The sequence below is a fragment of the Nomascus leucogenys genome, unplaced genomic scaffold (genome assembly GCF_006542625.1).
Source record: "Nomascus leucogenys isolate Asia unplaced genomic scaffold, Asia_NLE_v1 002041F_16393_qpd_obj, whole genome shotgun sequence".
NCBI classification, from domain to species: domain Eukaryota; kingdom Metazoa; phylum Chordata; class Mammalia; order Primates; family Hylobatidae; genus Nomascus; species Nomascus leucogenys.
In genome coordinates, this window is record NW_022096112.1 from 800 (window position 1) to 15,180 (window position 14,381).

A 14,381-nucleotide genomic window follows, 5' to 3' on the forward strand; every position below is an offset into this window, starting at 1 on the left:
TTTTTTTTAAGACAGAGTCTCACTCTGTCATCCAGGCTAGAGTGCAGTGGTACGATCTCAGCTCACTGCAACCTCTGTCTCCCGGGTTCAAGCAATTCTCATGCCTCAGCCTCCCAACTAGCTGGGTACAGGCACGCGCCACTATGCTTGGCTAATTTTTGTATTTTTAGTAGAGATGGGATTTCACCATGTTGGCCAGACTGGTCTCCAACTCCTGGCCTCAAGTGATCCACCACCCTTGGCCTCCCGAAGTGCTGGAATTACAGGTGTGAGCCACCACGCCCAGTCAAGTGTACAGTAAGTCTTATGAAAATTTCAATTTGTCTATATCTTAGAGTATGCGTATTATTCAGATATATATCAGGTTTAAACGACTAGTAGCTAAATAAATATCCGCTGACCAAAAAAGTCAATAAAATAGCATTCTGTACTCAAAGTATTTGTAAGCTACAACATCTGTCTATATTAGTATGTATATTTGGGAATTTCTATATACAATATAAAAACTATATTAAAAATATTTTGACCAAAAACATCCTATTTTACTAAAAGTATCAATCATTAAAATTCTGTTGGCCGGGCACGGTGGCTCACGCTTGTAATCCCAGCACTTTGGGAGACCGAGGCGGGTGATCACGAGGTCAGGAGATCGAGGCCACGGTGAAACCTGGTCTCTACTAAAAATACAAAAAAAAAATTAGCCGGCATGGTGGCGGGCGCCTGTAGTCCCAGCTACTCGGAGAGGCTGAGGCAGGAGAATGGCGTGAACCCAGGAGGCAGAGCTTGCAGTGAGCCGAGATTGCGCCACTGCACTCTAGCCTGGGGCAACAGAGCGAGACTCCGTCTCAAAAAAAAAAAAAAAAAAAATTCTGTTGATACACTTGGGCCTTTAAACCCAGGTTTCACCCCAAAAGAAAACTCATAATCTATCTCAAATCACTTATGAAGATTCAGAAGTTCTAGGTCCACTTTTATCTCTATCTTCATCCAATTACCTAACTCTAAAATGGAAATTTATTTTGCCAATTAACAGTAATTTCTTAACGACCTTAGTGGTCTTGCAAAGTTCTTTAGAATTCATTATTTTCATAGCTAATACTAATCTTATCTGTATTCCATTTTCTCCATATGAATTATTATTTCTAACAAATTATTTTTTGTGAAAGGACTTCAGTAAGTTTACCTTAGATGCTCATAAGAGTTTAGATTACCAAAATAAAGGAATCAAGATTCTCAGGTTCATGACATAAAAACAAATACGAGCCTTTAAGTAATTCTTAATTTTTTGTATTTATATTATCTCAAAATCTAAAATATTTTTAACTACAAGCTTTCCTTAAAATTAAATTCTATTGAATCTAATAGGTCAAATTGCATTTTATTTTCAGGTCATCTGAAACATCAAAAGATTTTAATTCTAAAAGTTTAACAGTTACTCAGACTCCTAGATGAATAAACTAAAAAAAAAAAAAATACTTTTTTTTTTTTTTTTTTTTACGAAGACAGGTCTCACTCTGCCACACGGGGTGGAGTGCAATGGCGTGATCACAGCTCACTGTAGCCTCAAACTGCTGGGCTCATGGCATCCTCCAGCCTTAGCCTTTCAAGTAGATGGCACTACAAGCATGTGCCTGAAGCTAATTTTTTAATATTTCATAGAGATGAGGTCTCACTATGTTGCCCCAGGCTGTTCTTGAACTCCTGGGCTCAAGCAATCCTCCCGCCTTGGCCTCCCAAAGTTCTGGGATTACAGGCATGAGCCACCATGCCTGGCCTCAAAAATCTTTTTAAATTGTGTGAGCTACTAAACATTGTCCTTTTGCCAAAACAGAAACAGTAAATGTATTAGTATTCATTATTTAAGTTTTTTACTCAAAATGCATTCAGTATTTTTTTAAAGAAATATCTCACTCTACGGTACCTAAATGATTCCTAAATGGAAGCATATCTTTCACACGCTCTCCCAAAATTTTTGAGGCCTTTTTATATGAAAGACTTCTATACGAAATATCACCCAGGCACAGTGGCTCATGCCTGTAATCCCAGCACATTGGGAGGTCAAGGCAGGTGGATCACCTGAGGTCCAGAGTTCAAGACCAGCCTGACCAACGTGGAGAAACCCTGTCTCTACGAAAAATACAAAATTAGCTGGGAGTGTGGCGCATGCCTGTAATCCCAAGTACTCGGGAGGCGGAGGCAGGAGAATCACTGGAACCTGGCAGACAGTGGTTGCAGTGAGCCAAGATAGCGCCATTGCACTCCAGCAAAACTCCATCTCAAAAAAAAAAAAAAAAAAAAAAGAAAGAAAGAAAGAAAAGAAATATCAAGATCAATTTACTAAAGGCCTGCCGGGTGGATAAAATAAGAGAAATCTAGTATATTACTTGCACTTGAATAAACTGTTAAAATCATCTTAAAAGTCCAATTTTAATGCTAAAAGAACATTGTTAGGAATATTTATCTGAAGATATTTGATTCACTCATTTAATAAATGCAGGATAGAGATTATAACAGGTAGATCAAGTCTAAAAGTGTAATTACATGGCAGTACTAAAGTAACATCATCATGATGATCCAGACCTGTTTCATCTCACAGATGTATGGGTGTGGGAAAGAAAAATAAAAATCAACAGACTATGATTCATGTATTTTTCTACTTAGCCCCATATAATGCAAATTACAAAAACATAAAATAAAACTGGCACATCTTATGGAGTATATTTTAGTAAGTACGGAGACCCTTAGGGACTAATAAATGTACCACAGCCTGTCAAAGTCTATATAACCCCAAAGACCTTTTTTCACTAGAGAATAAAAGTATCCAGAGTTTACCTACACATACAAAAATCAAAATATTTTTAAATACTTGAAGAATAAAAACAAAGGACTTCCCTTTTACTTCTGTTCAGTCACACATCATCAGCACTTCTACTTTAAAGAGTTTAAGGCCGGGCGCGGTGGCTCAAGCCTGTAATCCCAGCACTTTGGGAGGCCGAGCGGGCGGATCACAAGGTCAGGAGATCGAGACCATCCTGGCTAACATGGTGAAACCCCGTCTCTACTAAAAAAATACAAAAAAAAATTAGCCGGGCGTGATGGCAGGCGCCTGTAGTCCCAGCTATGCGGGAGGCTAAGGCAGGAGAATGCATGAACCCGGGAGGCAGAGCTTGCAGTGAGCCGAGATCGTGCCACTGCACTCCAGCCTGGGCGACAGAGCAAGACTCCGTCTCAAAAAAAAATAAAAAAATAAAAAATAAATACTTTAAAGAGTTTAAAAACCTTTAGTTCCCAGACCCATGTAAAAAAAAAAAAACTGTTTTAATTAGAAAAAAATAAAAATAAGACATATAAAACAGAAGTTAAAGATTCTGATTTCAATGTTTAAAATTTTCTATGTGTGTGCCTAACCTAACTATCATTTGGAGTAAATTAAACTTAATTTTAGTCAGTTTCGGAGTAAATGTCGGTAATTTACTATGAAACTGACTAAAATTAAGTTTTCCTGATACATACTGAACCAGACACAAAGCAAATTTAAGTTAAAAACAGGATAATAGATGAAAAGATGTCTTTAAAATTAATTTAAATGTCATATATCTTAGTATATCGATTCAAGTGAAATAGTCAATAATCTTAAAAAAGGGAGATTTTATTTTCAAATAAAAAATAACTCTGACCATAAGTTTATTTAAATTTTCAGGACTATAAATACATATGCATACTCAAGAGTCATCAAAATCCTTATTGTTTTACTTATGGAATTTCTGTTACATACCATATATCTTTATAAAACAAATATATTTTAGAGTATATTGGGAGAAAATAAAATTACATACAAAATTATAAATAAGTTTAATACAATTTACTTAAAAGTATTTACAAGACACTTATTTATAAGCTAAGAAAATTAGCATTAATATCAGCCCTGAATCACATTCAGTAATTTAAGAAAAAACAATCAATGAGTTCTCCTTTCTCACCTGGCCTGTCCAGTTGATAAGTTCCATTCCTCTCGCTGACCAGTACTTCGTGATTTTGATTTGTCTTTGCAAACAGAATCAGGTTGTTTCAAAGTGCGTTTCGCTGGAGGAGATATGTGGCTATCACTTAAACTACCATCAACTTCAACTTTCTGAAAGACAATGTTAAAAATGTATTATTATTCCTATTAAGATAAATAGAATTGTAATATGGGGCCAGGCAGTGGCTCACTCCTGTAATCCCAGCACTTTGGTGGCCGAGTGGGCAGATCACTTGAGGTCAGGAGTTCAAGACCAGACTGGCCAACATGGCGAAACCCCACCTCCACCAAAAAAAAAAAAAAATTAACTGGGTGTGGTGCAGGCGCCTGTAATTCCAGCTACTTGGGAGGCTGAAGCAGGAGAATCGCTTGAACCCAGAGCAGAGGCTGCCGTGAGCCGACATCATGCCAGTGCAATCCAGCCTGGATGACAGAGCAAGACTTTGCCTCAAAAAAAAAAAAAAAAAAAAAAAAAAAAAAAAGAACTGTTAATATTCTTGGATAATCAAGCATTTTGTCAACCAATAAATTTTACTGAATTATACTACAAATATATCAAATGTATAATCTTAAATATAAAAACAAGAAAGATACATTTATAATCAGAAAAATACGTTGTTTCTGTTTTTATTTTGAAAAATGTTCAAGAAAGGGTGTTGTTCTTAAATGTTTGGTGTGATATGTATCTTTTTGTATGACACAATCCCTCACACCCTCCTAAATACTCCAGTATGTACCTCCCAAAACAAGGGCACTTTGCTACATTACCACCATACAACCCCCCAATCAGGAAATGAACATTGGTATAATACAGAGTCAAACCACAGACATATTCAAATTTTACCAAATGTCCCAACAACACCTCTCTTTCAGGTGCAGGGATCCTAAACAGAAACACATATTGCATTTAGTTAATGGACCTCCTCAGTCTCCCTCAATCAGTCTTTCCTTCTTTCCCTATCTTTCATGTCTTTTGACGGTCAAGAGTACAGGCGAGCCAGGTGCAGTGGCTCATGCATGTAATCCCAACACTTTGAGGCCAAGCGGGGCAGATCACCTGAGGTCAGGGGTTTCAGACAAGCCTGGTGAACCATTTGTATTAAAAAAATTTTTTTTAAAAGCCAGGTGTGGGGTACACGCCTATAATCCCAGCTACTCGGGAGGCTGAAGCACAAGAATCACTCAAACCCAGGAGGTGGAGGTTGCAGTGAGCAACCACTGCACTCCAGACTCCGTCTCAAAAAAATTAAAGAGTACAAGCCTTTCATTCTCTAGGACCACCCTCAATCTGGGCCCAGCTGATGTTCCTAATATCAGATTCAGGCCACATATTCTTAAAAAGAATACACAGAAATGATGCTGTGCGTACTATACCTATCCTTCCCATCCCTAGGGATTTAACCCTCATCACTTGGTCAACCTGGTGTCTGCCAGGTTTCTTCACTGTAAAGTACTATGTTTCCTTGTATTTGATTTATATATTATGGGGGATTATTTTGATAATTCACCATATCCTGTTCCTCATCAAATCTCTGCCAACCAGCCTTAGTATTCATTGACTACTCTTGCCATTATCAAATACCACAAAAGATGATGTATCTAATTCCATCGTTTCCTTCTACATTTGTAGTTGGCATTTTAACAGAGAGCTACCCTGTCCCCCCAAATTCATTTATTCATTTATATTTTTATCAGTATCATGGATTCTTATTTTATTCTACAAAATTAAATTTCCTACTCTATTTATTTTGTTGCTCAAATTATGTGAATTTAGCCAGTGTGAGCACCTTCAAGGCAATTCCCTGTGTCTTTGACACATCCTCATCATTTGAGTACTTCCTACTTTCTGGCACAACGAATTCTATAGGCTCATTTTATACTTTCCCTCTCTGGCCCTAGATTAGCATTTCTCCAAGGAGCCTTGGTTCCTCTTAGTCAATGATAAGATTTAGAAACCAAAAGCTGGGCACTACATGTGCACGTGTGCTCACTGTTACTGAGGTTTCACTGCAATTAAGTGCTCTCAGCAGAAAGAGCTAAGGAATATATAAACATATAGTAACATACACATACATATTAACCTAAATCTCTTTCTTGAGACAGAGTCTCAATCTATGTGATCATGGCTCACTGAGGGCCTCTGCCCTTCTGGACTCAAGCAATCCTCTAGCCTCAGCCTCCCAAGTAGCTGGGACTACAGGCACCTGCCACCATGCCCAGCTAATTTTTGTTGTTGTTAAGAGGGACCTCATTATATTGCCTAGACTGGTCTCAAACTCCTGGCCTCAAACTCCTGGTCTCAAACTCCTGCGCCCACCTCAGCCTCTGAAAGTGCTAGGATTATAGGTGTGAGGCACCACACCTCGCCCAGCAACTTTTTAAAGGTCTGAACAAAAAAATATTTGCCACCTGTTGTCTCTAAGGGAGGCCACTGCATCTATGCAATAAGAATCTGGTCTCCACAACCCTTTATCTTAACCCAGACACTCCTCTATACTAATTCCAGGTTTTTAGAAAATAACTCTTCCAACAAATTGCCAATTAGAAAATCTTTGAATCCACCTATCAGTTGTAAGCCCTCCATCTTTCCCGTCTTTCCAGAACGAACCGATGTAGACCTCACATGTACTGATTGATGTCATATGTTTTCCTAAAATGTATACAATAAAGCTATAACTCAACCACCTTGGGCACATGTTCTCAGGACCTCTTGAGACTGTGTCTTGGTCCATGGCCACTCACATTTGGCTCAGATAAATCTCTTTAATATTTTACAGAGTTTGACTCTTTTTGTCAACAAGTATCTATAATCCTTTTCAATATGCTACCATATAGAAATATCTGTGGCCAGGCACAGTGGCTCACACATGCAATCCCAAAACTTTGGGAGGTCAAGGCAGGACGACTACTTGAGGCCTGGAGTGCCAGACCAGCCTGGGCAATGTAATGAGACCTTATCTCTACAAAAAATTTAAAAATAAAAATTAGTTAAGTCAGGCACAGCTCATGCCTGTAATCCCAGAAATTTGCGAGGCCGAGGCGGGTGGATCACCTGAGGTCAGGAGTTCGAGACCAGCCTGACCAACATGGTGAAACCCATCTCTACTAAAAATACAAAATTAGCCAGGCATGGTGGCCCATGCCTGTAATCCCAGCTACTTGGGAGGCTGAGGCAGGAGAATTGCTTGAATCCGGGAGGCAGAGGTTCAGTGAGCTGAGATCATGCCATTGCACTCCAGCCTGGGCAACAAGAGGGAAACTCTGTCTCAAAAGAATAATAATAATTAGTTGGGCATGGTGGTATGCACCAGTGGTCCCAGCTACTCAGCGAGGGTGAGGTGGGAGGATCGCTTGAGCACAGGAGGTCAAGCCTGCAGTGAGCTGTGATCACGCCAAGCCTGGGCGAAAGACCAAGACCCCATCTCAAAAAAAAAAAAAAAAAGCCACAAGGCCATACTGGCACTAAAAAGGCACAAAAGAAAAAATAATTGAAATTCAAATATGAGCATGTATATAAATAAGATGGTGTATTAGTTTATAATACACCATCACTTATTAGGTTAAGTTCCCAATAAAAGCTAGCTAGCTACTTCCAAACTATATTCAGTACAGGGTGGAAAATCATTTAAGATATACTTCAATCTTGTAACAATCCTTTGTCAGTCAACATACTATACTCAAATGAGTGTTTTTTTAATTTAGTCCTTTCATTTTTTTTTTTTTTTCCTCTGAGATGGAGTCTCACTCTCTCACCCAAGCTGGAGTGCAGTGGCACGATCTCGGCTCACTGCAAGCTCTGCCTCCTGGGTTCAAGCGATTATCCTGCTTCAGCCTCCTGAGTAGCTGGGACTACAGGCACACGCCACCACGCCCAGCTAATTTTTGTATTTTTAGTAGAGACGGGGTTTCACCATGTTGGCCAGGCTGGTCTCGAACTCCTGACCTCGTGATCCGCCCACCTCAGCCTCCAAAGTGCTGGGATTACAAGTGTGAGCCACCGCGCCCAGTAGTCCTTTCATTTCTAATACAGTTTTCTTACTTTTTTTTTTTTTTTTTTTGAGACAGAGTCTAGCTCTGTCGCCCAGGCTGGAATGCAGTGGTCTTGGCTCACTGCAACTTCCACCTCCTGGTTCAAGCAATTCTCCTGCCTCAGCCTCCCAAGTAGCTGGGATTACAGGTACATACCACCACGCCCAGCTAATTTTTATATTTTTAGTAGAGACAGTGTTTCACTGTGTTGGCCAGGCTGGTCTCGAACTCCTGACCTCGTGATCTGCCCGCCTCGACCTCCCAAAGTGCTGGGATTAGAAGCATGAGCCACCGCGCCCGGCTCTTACTTTTTATTTTATATTTTTATTATTTTATTTATTTTATTTGAGACAGGGTCTCATTGCCAGGCTGTTCTCAAACTCCTGACCTAAAGAGATCCTCCCGCCTCGGCCCCCCAAAGCGCCGGGATTACAAGCATGAACCACCACGCCTAGCTTTAGTTTTCTTTATACTAGCTCACCCACTCCAACCTGGGATATTTATAGACTCCCAAGGTTAAAGTGTGCATTAAAGGTCATCTGACTGAATTACTAATCCAAGACATTCTTTACTCCAACTCTGGTCTGTGAACCAACAACATGGGCATCATCTATTTGGGAGCTCATTAGAAATGTAGAATCTCAGGCTCCACCCTCAGACCCACTGAATCAGAAACCATTTTTAAAAGATCCCAGGTGATTCATGTGCACATTAGAGTTTGAAAAGCATTATTATACAACACATTCAAGACGTAGTCACTGGACCACCTGACTGCCACCATCATGAGTTGCATGCGTGCTCCTGGGAAGGGCCTGTCTCAATCGGCTCTGCCCTGTCACTGCAAGGTTCCCACTTGGCTGAAGCTGACATCTGATGACATGAAGGAGCAGACTTACAAACTGACCAAGAAGGGTCTGCCTCCCTTACAAATCAGTGTGATCCTGAGGCTCATATGGTGTTGCACAAGTATGTTTTGTAACAGGCAATAGAATCTTAAGAATCCTTAAGTCCAAAAGACTTGCGCCTGATCTCCCTGAGGATCTCTACTGTTTAATTAAGCAAGCAGTTGCTATTCGAAAGCATCTTGACAAGAACAGAAAGGATAAGGATGCCAAATTCCATCTGATTCTGATAGACAAATTCACCCACTGGCTCGATATTATTAATATAAGACCAAGCAATCCTCCCTCCCAATTGGAAATATGAGTCATCCACAGCCTCTGCCCTGGTTGCATAAGTTTGTCTATGTACTCAAGTAATAAATGATTGTTTATTGACAAAAAAGGAGTCACTGAGGAAGCAACATCATGTGTTTTAAGCTAGACTATATCTGTGATACAGAAACTAGCACCTATAAACTACTATACCAATTTAGATAGCCCAGGCCAGCATTACTCCTTCCAATCAAATTTGGTTTTTTTGTTGTTGTTGTTTGTTTTTGTTTTTTTTTTTGAGACAGAGTCTCGCTCTGTCGCCCCAGGCTGGAGTGCAGTGGCGCGATCTCGACTCACTGCAAGCTCCGCCTCCCGGGTTCACGCCATTCTCCTGCCTCAGCCTCCTGAGTAGCTGGGACTACAGGCGCCCACCACCGCGCCCGGCTAATTTTTTTTTTGTATTTTTAGCAGAGACGGGGTTTCACCATATTAGCAGGATAGTCTCGATCTCCTGACCTCGTGATCCACCCGCCTCGGCCTCCCAAAGTGCTGGGATTACAGGCGTGAGCCATCACGCCCGGCCTTCTTCCAATCAAATTTGATCACTCACCTTCAAGACCTATCTCAGGACCCATTTTTTTTTCTTCATGAAATCTCCCTGAAGAATCTAACCTAAATTAAGCTTATCCCGCTACTAGTTGCAGCCCTACTATACATTTGGGCACTTGATTATTTCAACTTAGCATCATATATTTATCATCTTTAAAGTGCCATGTCCAAGTCTTGAAATTCTAGCAAGATTTTAAGCTCCTGAATTACAAAAACATACCCTATTTTTTAAAATTCCACGATAACAAGGAAAAAAACAACAACACAATTTCTGGAAATTTGTTCACAAATTATTAGTAGAAATTATTAGGGGCAAGAAAGGAGGGCTCATGGTGAATTAAGTTTGGGAAACAATGAGGTCCAAGGCTTTTTGCTGCGAAACTTCTAAGAGTATTATGATAACATGCAAAATAAATCTCTACGGATGGAATAAAGTATATAACATTTCACAAACTATTTGATCAAGCTCTCTTTTTTCATGGAACATCTGCAGGTACTAGTTTCCCAAACATACTCTGGAATAAGTACTATGTACCACTGAACTGAAGACAAAAAAAAAAAAGTAAAATATTTGAATTTTTTAAATAATCCGAGTATATAGTTACTTGAATATCAATTTAAGTGAGTTTTGCACATTTATTTATTGGTCATTTGCATATTCTACTGGCTTTCAATTCCACTCAGAAGTATTTCTCAAACTGTTGTTTACATACTACCTGAATCAAAAATCACTGCATTACTCATTAAAAATTACAACCTGCTGGACTGGAATCTCTGGAGGTGAAACGTTTTTAACGAGGGCTTCCAAATGGTTCTTAGTACACAAAAGTCTGAGGACCTCTGGCATATAACATACTTCAAGTATAATACAAAGTACATCATCCTAACTGCTACAATGTACTGATATATTTACTTTTTTGTCACGGGAGGGTTTCAATCTTGATTTGGCTCTACGACAGAGACCTCAGAATAAAGAGGATTACCAAAGACTCCTTCCCTCCAAAGAAATCTGGGGATTTAAATAAGCAAGCAACACGATGTAAACAGGTACAAAATAATTACTTCAGAACCATTTAATTAACTTCAAGCTTGGGAAAGCTTCTACCTACAAACCTGATGCTAACAATTCACCCTTAATAGGATGATCATAATGCTCAATCTTAACTTTTTCATCTTCAAAGCATTTTACTAGCTAATGATAACCTAACCCTTTGAGAGAAGGCGTTACCAGTTTCATGACAAAGATATTTAAAAGATTATGCAATCTACCCCACAGCCATTTAGCAATCTGTGTCAGAGTGATTATAATCCATGAGTAGGAAAGTACCTCAGGCATAAGGGAAATAATTTCAGTTAACTAACGTTTATTGAGGACCTATATGTACATAAGGCATCAAAGGCAGTGGTAAAAAGATGAATAAGAACTACCTGAGGCCAAGAACAGTGGCTCACACCTGTAATCCAACATTTTGGGAGGCGCAGGCGAGAGGATCCTTGCGGCCAGGAGTTTGAAACCAGTCTGAGTAACACAGCAAAACCCGTCTCTTTAAAAAAAAAAAAAAAAAAAAAAAAAAAAAAAACCTATTTGATGTAGACTTTAAAGGATGTTTTCGGCCGGGCATGGTGGCTCACGCCTGTAATCTCAACACTGAGAGGTTGAGGTGGGCGGATTGTTTGAGCTCAGGAGTTCAAGCTCAGCCTGGGCAAAATGGCAAGACCTGTCTCTACAAAAATATAGAAAAATAGCCAGTGTGCTGGTCCACGCCTGCAGTCCCAGCTACTTGGAGGCTGAAGTGGGAGAATCACCTGAGCCCCAGCAGTGAGGTTGCAGTGAGCCATAATCGCGTCACTGCACTCCAGTCTGGGCAACAGGGCAAGACTCTGTCTCAAAATAAATAAATAAATAAATAAATAAATAAATAAATAAATAAATGTTGCTTTCAAGTTTTCTATAGAAGTGGGAATATGTATTCTAACAACTTAATAATGGGACACATAAAATACCAGAACACAATCTAAGGATAACTTCCAGGAGAAGTATAATAATAATAATGTAAAATCCTACAGAAATTAATGAAAAGATATAGTCATCCCACTTAAGCAACTTTTTTGTTTAATTCTAACCTCTTTGAATAGATAATTTTTTTCAATTTGTAAAAACAATTTTCTTCTTGACTTTTACAGTCCCTTAAACCATACTCATCAGCTACCATAAATAGTGACTATTATTCTGTCATAAATCTTAAAAAGTGAGGCAAAAGAACTTGAGAATAACTAGAAATGAATAGATGTTGCTCTGGTTTTCAAGGAAGGCTTCATGCCCAGATCTAAATTTGTCAGAAATCTCAAAGCTGGATTTTAATCTAAAGACAAAAAGAATGAGGACAAGTATAGCATTTAAAAATGAGAGATGCATGGAAATAAGTGAATTGGCAGATCACGAGATTAAGTCAAAACTTGATGACGGCCTCATTTAGAATTGGGAAAATCAGAAAGCAGAAATTTAGTCCAGAAAACAAAATAACTAGATTAGTGATATCAGTGCTGTATTCAAAATAAATACACTAAGGGCAGGTATAAAAAGTGCTTGTTGTTGTTGGTAGTGGTGGTGGTAGTGGTGATGGTAGTGGTGGTGTGGGGAGCCAGGGAACAGGTGATGACGGGAGAAGTATAATGCTGAATTAGAATTGGAAAGTTAGTTTGGAATTATAGCCAGGAATCTAAGGAGAGGTCTATCAGGCTATGGGAAATACACCTCTGAGATGAAGTGAGTTAAGGAGCAGAGACAGATATGAAACATGGTCAAAAAGAAAATGATCATAGGTAATGTACAGAATATAAAAACAGAAGGGCAGAAGTCAAAACCTTAAAAAAATGCCTAATGAATGAGGATAAGCACAAGAGATGTCGTAAAAATCAGAGACAAATATAGTCTCTCACTAAAACAAGAGGAGTTAAACTGCTCCAAAAAGACTTAACAGAAGAAAGCTGATAAACCTGAGGATGTGTAAGTAAGAGATCATTATAACTTCTGACAGGGCAACGTCTGTGAAATGCAGAGTGGAAAACACTAGGTGAATAATGGAGCAAGTGGTCAGCAAATACAAGTGATGACTACAGAGCTAGTCTTACAAAAGTGTCAGAATTAAAAAAGAAAGAATAGTTTTAGAGTTGGAGGAAAGGATTTTCTTTCTTTTTGTTTTTTTTTAAGAAAAGACAACCTGGCTTCTTACAGAAAAAAGGGAACTGTAAGGGAGAATAAAACAAATTATTTAAAGAGTAAGTAAATGATGAGAGAAAAAGTCTCAAAGAGACAAAGAAAAAACAGAATAGGAACATTTTCCCCCAAGTTAGATCAGAAAATGTATGGGTGCAATCAAATCTTTTCCGATTTCCTTATAGGACAGGCTTTTTGTATACTTTTTTTTTTAACAAGTATTCCTGTTTTCACAAGAAAGCTTAGAAGTGCAGTCAATTTCTTTTTCTTTCATTTATAAAAGGAATGCACGAGGCAGTTTACCATGACTGCAAAAAAACAAAACTCTGCACTGCTATTTATTTATTTAGGGCCAACACTATTCTACAAAGTCCTGAAATGGCAAGCATATAAAATGTTCTAAATTTTCCTCAAATATTCCAAGAACAAGGGTTACTAGTTTAGTATTTCTAAGAATCATCAAGAAAGAATACAGAAAGAGAAAAAATACATAGAAGTGACCTGTTAGTTCTGGAGATACAGAAAGATTAAAAAACAGTCTATAATAATTTAAAATGCACTTTTCTTCCACATAAAAATTTCTAAAAGGTAGTTTCTAAAAATCTGAAAATATTACATTATTTAAAATAAGAAAGAGACAATGTGGGTACTGAAAAATGCCACATGGTCAGGCATGATAGCTCACATCTATAATCCCAACACTTTGGGAGGCTGAAATAAAAGATCACTTAAACCCATGAGTTCAAGAACAGCCTGGCCAACGAAGTAGACTCTGAGACTTGTCTCTACAAAAAGTTTAAAAATTAGCCATGCGTAGTGGCACATGCCTGTGGTCCCAGCTACTCAGGAAGCTGAGGTAGGTGGATCGCTTGAGCCAGGGAGGTCCAGGCTGCAGTGAGCCATGATTACACCACTGCACTCCAGCTTGGGTGACAGAGTGAGACCCTGTTTCAAAAAAAGAAAAAGAAAAGAAAAGAAAAATGCCACAGACTTTGAAGTTGTACAGACAGGACCAATCTTACATTGCAGCACTACCACTATAACTCAGAAACTACTATTTACCTCATGAGATTGTTAGAAGAATCAAGGAGGTAGTATAAGTAACAAATTTTATACCTACTGTCTCACAGTAGATACAATCTCAAGTAAGAATACTTGTTTGGCTTTATAGAATTAATGTAACTTCACAAGCTTATTAATTACTTTCAATAATTCATTCCTTTCACAACAAAATTTATTAAGTGCCTGTTTTTGTGTTAGATACTAAAGATACTTAGCGCTAAGGTAGTCCCTGCCTTTCATGGAAGTTAAAATTTAACACCTTAAATTAGCTGGTAAAGGTATAAGAAAA

The 14,381-nt window shown here is 38.7% G+C and overlaps 1 pseudogene; it reads left to right on the plus strand.

The window, feature by feature from the left end:
• Nucleotides 1–8,832: 8,832 nt before the first annotated feature.
• Nucleotides 8,833–9,287, plus strand: LOC100582624 (annotated as a pseudogene).
• The last annotated feature ends 5,094 nt before the right edge of the window (nt 9,288–14,381 follow it).